Here is a 9,288-nt window from a genome sequence, read left to right as displayed (position 1 = left end):
TATGACAATGCGGTTGATGTAGTCGTACGTCTTCACGATCGACCGATCCTAGTACCGAACGTACGACACCTCCGCGATCTGCACACGTTCAGCTCGGTGACGTCCCACGAACTCACGATCCAGTAGAGCTTCGAGGGAGAGTTCGTCAGCACGACGGCGTGATGACGATGATGATGAAGCTACCGGCGCAGGGCTTCGCCTAAGCACTACGACGATATGACCGAGGTGGATTATGGTGGAGGGGGGCACCACACACGGCTAAGAGATCAATGATCAACTTGTGTGTCTATGGGGTGCCCCCCTCCCCATATATAAAGGAGTGGAGGAGGGGGAGGGCCGGCCCTCTACAATGGCGCACCCTGGGGAGTCCTACTCCCACCGGGAGTAGGATTCCCCCCTTTCCAAGTAGTAGGAGTAGAAGAGAAGGAAGGGGAAGAGAGAAGAGAAGGAAGGAGGGGGCGCCGCCCCTCCCCCTAGTCCAATTCGGACTAGGCCTTGGGGGGTGCGCGACCTGCCCTAGGCAGCCCCTCTCTCTCTCTCCGCTAAAGCCCAATAAGGCCCATATACTCCCCGGCGAATTCCTGTAACTCTCCGGTACTCCGATAAATACCCGAACCACTCAGAACCTTTCCGATGTCCGAATATAGCCTTCCAATATATCTATCTATACGTCTCGAACATTTCAAGACTCCTTGTCATGTCCCTGATCTCATTCGGGACTCCGAACAACCTTCGGTACATCAAAACACATAAACTCATAATACCGATCGTCACCGAACGTTAAGCGTGCGGACCCTACGGGTTCGAGAACTATGTAGACATGACCGAGCCTCATCTCCGGTCAATAACCAACAGCGGAACCTTGATGCTCATACTGGCTCCTACATATTCTACGAAGATCTTTATCGGTCAAACCACATAACAACATACGTTGTTCCCTTTGTCATCGGTATGTTACTTGCCCAAGATTCAATCGTCGGTATCTCAATACCTAGTTCAATCTCGTTACCGGCAAGTCTCTTTACTCGTTCCGTAATGCATCGTCCCGCAACTAACTCATTAGTTACATTGCTTGCAAGGCTTATAGTGATGTGCATTACCGAGAGGGCCCAGAGATACCTCTCCGACAATCAGAGTGACAAATCCTAATCTTGATCTATGCCAACTCAACAAGTACCATCGGAGACACCTGTAGAGCACCTTTATAGTCACCCAGTTACGTTGTGACGTTTTGTAGCACACAAAGTGTTCCTCCGGTATTCGGGGGTTGCATAATCTCATAGTCATAGGAACATGTATAAGTCATGAAGAAAGCAATAGCAATATACTAAACGATCAAATGCTAAGCTAACGGAATGGGTGAAGTCAATCACATCATTCTCCATTGATGGGATCTCGTTAATCAAATGACAACTCATGTCTATGGCTAGAAAACTTAACCATCTTTGATTTAACGAGCTAGTCAAGTAGAGGCACACTAGTGACACTCTGTTTGTCTATGTATCCACACATGTACTAAGTTTCCGGTTAATACAATTGTAGCATGAATAATAAACATTTATCATGATATAAGGAAATATAAATAACAACTTTATTATTGGCTCTAGGGCATATTTCCTTTAGTCTCCCACTTGCACTAGAGTCAATAATCTAGTTCACATCGCCGTGTGATTTAACACGAATAGTTCACATCACCATGTAATTAACACCCATAGTTCACATCGCCATGTGACCAACACTCAAAGGGTTTACTAGAGTCAGTAATCTAGTTCACATCACCATGTGATTAACACTCAAAGAGTACTAAGGTGTGATCATGTTTTGCTTGTGAGAGAAGTTTAGTCAACGGGTCTGTCAAATTCAGATCCGTATGTATTTTGCAAATTTCTATGTCTACAATGCTCTGCACGGAGCTACTTTAGCTAATTGCTCCCACTTTCTATATGTATCTGGATTGTGACTTAGAGTCATCCGGATCGGTGTCAAAGCTTGCATCGACGTAACTCTTTACGACGAACTCCTTATCACCTCCATAACCGAGAAATATTTCCTTAGTCCTCTAAGGATAATTTTTGACCGATGTCCAGTGATCTACTCCTAGATCAAAATTGTACTTCCTTACCAAACTCAGGGCAGGGTATACAATAGGTCTGGTACACAACATGGCATACTTTATAGAACCTATGACTGAGGCATAGGGAATGAATTTCATTCTCTTTCTATTTTCTGCCGTGGTCGGGCTTTGAGTCTTACTCAACTTCACACCTTGCAACACAGGCAAGAACTCTTTCTTTGACTGTTCTATTTTGAACTACTTCAAAAACTTGTCAAGGTATGTACTCATTGAAAAAACTTATCAAGAGTCTTGATCTATCTCTATAGATCTTGATGCTCAATATGTAAGCAGCTTCACCGAGGTCTTTCTTTGAAAAACTCCTTTCAAACACTGCTTTATGCTTTCCAGAAAATTCTACATCATTTCTGATTGACAATATGTCATTTACATATACTTATCAGAAAGGCTGTAGTGCTCCCACTCACTTTCTTGTAAATACAGACTTCTCCAAAAGTCTGTATAAAACCATATGCTTTGATCACACTATCAAAGCGTATATTCCAACTCCGAGAGGCTTCCACCAGTCCATAAATGGATTGCTGGAGCTTGCACACTTTGTTAGCACCTTTTGGATCGACAAAATCTTGTTGTATCATATACAATTCTTCTTTAAGATATCTGTCAAGGAATGTAATTTGGACATCCATTTGCCAGATTTCATAAAATGTGTCAATTGCTAACATGATTCAGACAGACTTAAGCATCGCTAAGACTGAGAAAATCTTATTGTAGTCAACACCTTGAACTTGTCGAAAACCTTTTTCGACAATTCGAGCTTTGTAGATAGTAACACTACTATCAGCGTCCGTCTTCCTCTTGAAGATCCATTTATTCTCAATGGCTTGCCGATAATCGGGAAAGTCAATCAAAGTCCCTACTTTGTTCTCATACATGGATCCCATCTCAGATTTAATGGCCTTAAGCCATTTCGTGGAATCTGGACTCATCATTGCTTCCTCATAGTTCTTAGGTGTCGGAGTAATTGGCCACGGATACCCCGAAGACGGCGAGACAATAATTCAAGACAACGGGGCTAGCAAAGCCCCTCAGTCCGACTGCCCGGCTACTCCTGCCAGCTCCCCGTCCGACTGCTCTGCGCGGCCGGCTGCCGGCTGCCGACTGCGCCGACCAGCCGGCTACCGACTGCAGCCCGACCCGACACCGACGTGGTGGCCATACCGCGGACGAGACGGCTGTACCTCGACGCCATCATGTATAGTGTCACTTGTCCCCTGGCACTATTTATAAAGTGACCCAGGGGACAAGCATGACACCCCACCATACCCCTTGCTCCCATGCCACCACATAGCTTACATGCTAAGCTAGCCATGCCTATATAAGGCACACATCCATCCATCCATCCACACACACGTATGAGTACACATACTCGTTCGGCCACACATGGCGAGGCACATGTGCCACACTAGCTAGCTAGCTCTCATTGCTACTGATATCAGATACAGCTCCAGGAGCATCCTGTACTGTCCGATGTACACCCCAGATATACTCAGACATGCAGGAGTAGGGGTATTATCTCTCCGGAGAGCCCCGAGCCTGGGTAAACTAGCGCGTGCTACTCGCATACCCGCTCCCGGGCCTATCAGCAGCAGTCTTACCCTCACACTAAGCCCTTGTGGCATCTGTCGACTCGCAAGCCCCCCGTGAGAATACCACGACAGTAGGTTCGTCATGGTCAAGTAACATGACCTCCAGAACATGATTACCGTACTACTCTGGTGCGGATCTTACTCTGGTTGACCTACGAGGTTCGGTAGTAACTTGATCAGAAGTTTCATGATCATCATCATTAGCTTCCTCACTAATTGGTGTAGGAATCACTGGAAGTGATTTCTGTGATTAACTACTTTCCAATTCGGGAGAAGGTACAATTACCTCATCAAGTTCTACTTTCCTCCCACTCACTTCTTTCGAAAGAAACTCCTTCTCTAGAAAGGATCCATTCTTAGCAACAAATATCTTGCCTTCGGATCTGTGATAGAAGGTGTACCCAACAGTCTCCTTTGGGTATCCTATGAAGACACATTTCTCCGATTTGGGTTCGAGCTTATCAGGTTGAAGCTTTTTCACATAAGCATCGCAGCCCCAAACTTTAAGAAACAACAACTTTGATTTCTTGCCAAACCACGGTTCATGTGGTGTCGTCTCAACGGATTTAGATGGTGCCCTATTTAACGTGAATGCAGCTATCTCTAATGCATAACCCCAAAACGAAAGTGGTAAATCGGTAAGAGACATCATAGATGGCACCATATCTAATAAAGTATGGTTATGACGTTCAGACACACCATTATGCTGTGGTGTTCGAGGTAGCGTGAGCTGCGAAAATATTCCACATTGTTTCAAATGAAGACCAAACTCGTAACTCAAATATTCATCTTCGCGATCAGATCGTAGAAACTTTATTTTCTTGTTACGATGATTTTCCACTTCACTCTGAAATTCTTTGAACTTTTCAAATGTTTCAGACTTATGTTTCATCAAGCAGATATACCCATATCTGCTTAAATCATCTGTGAAGGTCAGAAAATAACGATACCCGCCGCGAGCCTCAACACTCATCGGACCGTATACATCAGTATGTATTATTTCCAATAAGTTAGTTGCTCGCTCCATTGTTCCAGAGAACGGAGTCTTAGTCATCTTGCCCATGAGGCATGGTTCGCAGGCATCAAGTGATTCATAATCAAGTGATTCCAAAAACCCATCAGTATGGAGTTTCTTCATGCGCTTTACACCAATATGACCTAAACGGCAGTTCCACAAATAATTTGCACTATCATCATTAACTTTGCATCGTTTGGCATCAATATTATGAATATGTGTATCACTACGATCGAGATTCAATAAACCATGCACCTTGGGTGTATGACCACAGAAGGTTTTATTCACGTAAACAGAATAACAATTATTCTTTGACTTAAATGAATAACCGTATTGCAATAAACATGATCAAATCACATTCATGCTCAACGCAAACACCAAATAACATTTATTTAGGTTCAACACTAATCCCAAAAGTATAGGGAGTGTGCGATGACGATCATATCAATCTTGGAACCACTTCCAACACACATTGTCACTTCACCCTTAACTAGTCTATGTTCATTCTGCAACTCCCGTTTTGAGTTACTAATCTTAGCAACTAAACTAGTATCAAATACTGAGGGGTTGCTATAAACACTAGTAAAGTACACATCAATAAGAAGTATATCAAATATACCTTTGTTCACTTTGCCATCCTTCTTATCCGCCAAATACTTGGGGCAGTTCCGCTTCTAGTGACCAGTCCCTTTGCAGTAGAAGCACTTAGTCTCAGGCTTAGGTCCAGACTTTGGGCTTCTTCACTTTGAGCAGCAACTTGCTTGCCGTTCTTTTTGAAGTTCCCCTTCTTCCCTTTGCCCTTTTCTTGAAACTAGTGGTCTTGTCAACCATCAACACTTGATGCTTTTCTTGATTTCTACCTTCGTCGATTTCAGCATCACGAAGATCTTGGGAATCGTTTCTGTTATCCCTTGCATATTATAGTTCATCATGAAGTTCTAGTAACTTGGTGATAGTGACTAGAGAACTCTGTCAATCACTATCTTATCTGAAAGATTAACTCCCACTTGATTCAAGTGATTGTAGTACTTAGATATTCTTAGCACATGCTTACTAGCTGAGCTATTCTCCTCCATTTTGTAGGCAAAGTACTTGTCAAAGGTCTCATACCTTTCGACATGGGCACGAGTCTAAAAAACTAATTTCAACTCTTGGAACATCTCATATGCTCCGTGGCGTTTCAAAAACGTCTTTGAAGCCCCGATTCTAAGCCATAAAGCATGGTGCACTAAACTATCAAGTAGTCATCATATCGAGCTTGCCAAACGTTCATAACGTCTACATCTGCTCCTGCAATCGGTCTGTCACCTAGCGGTGCATCAAGGACATAATTCTTCTGTGCAGCAATGAGGATAATCCTCGGATCACGGATCCAATCCGCATCATTGCTACTAACATCTTTCAACTTAGTTTTCTCTAGGAACATATCAAAAATAAAACAGGGGAGCTAAACGCGAGCTATTGATCTACAACATAGATATGCTAATACTACCAGGACTAAGTTCATGATCAATTAAAGTTCCATTAATCATATTACTTAAGAACTCCCACTTAGATAGACATCCCTCTAATCATCTAAGTGATCACGTGAACCATATCAACTAAACCATGTCCGATCATCATGTGAGATGGAGTAGTTTTCAATGCTGAACATCACTATGTTGATCATATCTACTATATGATTCACGCTCGACCTTTCGGTCTCCAGTGTTCCGAGGCCATATCTGCATATGCTAGGCTCGTCAAGTTTAACCCGAGTATTCTGCGTGTGCAAAACTGGCATGCACCCGTTGTATGTGAACGTAGAGCTTATCACACCCGATCATCACGTGGTGTCTCGGCACGACGAACTTTCGCAATGGTGCATACTCAGGGAGAACACTTGTACCTTGAAATTTAGTGAGAGATCATCTTATAATGCTACCGCCGAACTAAGCAAAATAAGATGCATAAAGGATAAACATCACATGCAATCAATATAAGTGGTATGATATGGCCATCATCATCTTGTGCCTTTGATCTCCATCTCGAAAGCACCATCATGATCACCATCGTCACCGGCGCGACACCTTGATCTCCATCGTAGCATCGTTGTTGTCTCGCCAACTATTTCTTCTATGACTATCGCTACCGCTTAGTGATAAAGTAAAGCAATTACATGGCGATTGCATTTCATACAATAAAGCGACAACCATATGGCTCCTGCCAGTTGCCGATAACTCCGTTACAAAACTTGATCATCTCATACAATAAAATTTAGCATCATGTCTTGACCATATCACATCACAACATGCCCTGCAAAAACAAGTTAGACGTCCTCTACTTTGTTGTTGCAAGTTTTACGTGGCTGCTACGGGCTGAGCAAGAACCGTTCTTACCTTCAACAAGGACCGGGCGTAGCCACACTCGATTCAACTAAAGTTGGAGAAACTGACACCCGCCAGCCACCTGTGTGCGAAGCACGTCGGTAGAACCAGTCTCGCGTAAGCGTACGCGTAATGTCGTTCAGGGCCGCTTCATCCAACAATACCGCCGAATCAAAGTATGACATGCTGGTAAGCAGTATGACTATTATCGCCCACAAGTCACTTGTGTTCTACTCGTGCATATAACATCTACGCATAAACCTGGCTCGGATGCCACCATTGGGGAACGTAGTAATTTCCAAAAATTTCCTATGCACACGCAAGATCATGGTGATGCATAGCAACGAGAGGGGAGAGTGTTGTCCACGTACCCTCGTAGACCGAAAGTGGAAGCGTTATGACAACGCGGTTGATGTAGTCGTACGTCTTCATGATGGACCAATCCTAGTACCGAACGTACGGCGCCTCCGCAATCTGCACACGTTCAGCTCGGTGACGTCCCACGAACTCACGATCCAGTAGAGCTTCGAGGGAGAGCTTCGTCAGCATGACGGCGTGATGACGGTGATGATGAAGCTACCGGCACAGGGCTTCGCCTAAGCACTACGACGATATGACCGGGGTGGATTATGGTGGAGGGGGAACCGCACACGTCTAAGAGATCAATGATCAACTTGTGTGTCTATGGGACGCCCCCTCCCCCGTATATAGAGGAGTGGAGGAGGGGGAGGGTCGGCCCTCTACTATGGCGCGCCCTGGGGAGTCCTACTCCCACCGGGAGTAGGATTCCCCCCTTTCCTAGTAGTAGGAGTAGGAGAGAAGGAAGGGGAAGAGAGAAGAGAAGGAAGGAGGGGGCGCCGCCCCTCCCCCTAGTCCAATTCGGACTAGGCCTTGGGGGGCGCGCGGCCTGCCCTGGGAAGCCCCTCTCTCTCCCCTAAAGCCCAATAAGGCCCATATACTCCCCGACGAATTCCCTAACTCTCCGGTACTCCGATAAATACCCGAACCACTCAGAACCTTTCCGATGTCCGAATATAGCCTTCCAATATATCGATATTTACGTCTTGGACATTTCGAGACTCCTCGTCATGTCCCTGATCTCATCCGGGACTCCGAACAACCTTCGGTACATCAAAACACATAAACTCATAATACTGATCGTCACCGAACGTTAAGCGTGCGGACCCTATGGGTTCGAGAACTATGTAGACATGACCGAGACTCATCTCCGGCCAATAACCAACATAGGAACCTGGATGCTCATATTGGCTCCTACATATTCTACGAAGATCTTTATCGGTCAAACCGCATAACAACATACATTGTTCCCTTTGTCATCGGTATGTTGCTTGCCCGAGATTCGATCGTCGGTATCTCAATACCTAGTTCAATCTCATTACCGGCAAGTCTCTTTACTCGTTCCGTAATGCATCATCCCGCAACTAACTCATTAGTTACATTGCTTGCAAGGCTTATAGTGATGTGCATTACCGAGAGGGCCCAGAGATACCTCTCCGACAATCGGAGTGACAAATCCTAATCTTGATCTATGCCAACTCAACAAGTACCATCAGAGACACCTGTAGAGCACCTTTATAATCACCCAGTTACGTTGTGACGTTTGGTAGCACACAAAGTGTTCCTCCGGTATTCGGGAGTTGCATAATCTCATAGTCATAGGAACATGTATAAGTCATGAAGAAAGCAATAGCAATATACTAAACAATCAAACGCTAAGCTAACGGAATGAGTCAAGTCAATCACATCATTCTCTAATGATGTGATCCCGTTAATCAAATGACAACTCATGTCTATGGCTAGGAAACTTAACCATCTTTGATTCAACGGGCTAGTCAAGTAGAGGCATACTAGTGGCACTCTGTTTGTCTATGTATCCACACATGTACTAAGTTTCCGGTTAATAAAATTCTCGCATGAATAATAAACATTTATCATGATATAAGGAAATATAAATAACAACTTTATTATTGCCTCTAGGCATATTTCCTTCAGACCCGAGCGTGGGCGATGTTGCGAGTGGGGTACGAAGCGCGGACGGTTAGGTGGCGACACGTCAGGGCACAGCGGAACCGCGACCAAGAGTGTTTCCGTCTCACTGGGAAAAGTCAGTGCGCTGAGCTGGAAGGTGCCCTTCAGTACCGGTATTCATAACCGCGCTAGCTT

The sequence above is a fragment of the Aegilops tauschii genome, chromosome 6 (genome assembly GCF_002575655.3).
Source record: "Aegilops tauschii subsp. strangulata cultivar AL8/78 chromosome 6, Aet v6.0, whole genome shotgun sequence".
NCBI lineage: Eukaryota > Viridiplantae > Streptophyta > Magnoliopsida > Poales > Poaceae > Aegilops > Aegilops tauschii.
The sequence above is the reverse complement of the archived record's forward strand: the minus strand, read 5'-3'. Positions refer to the sequence as shown.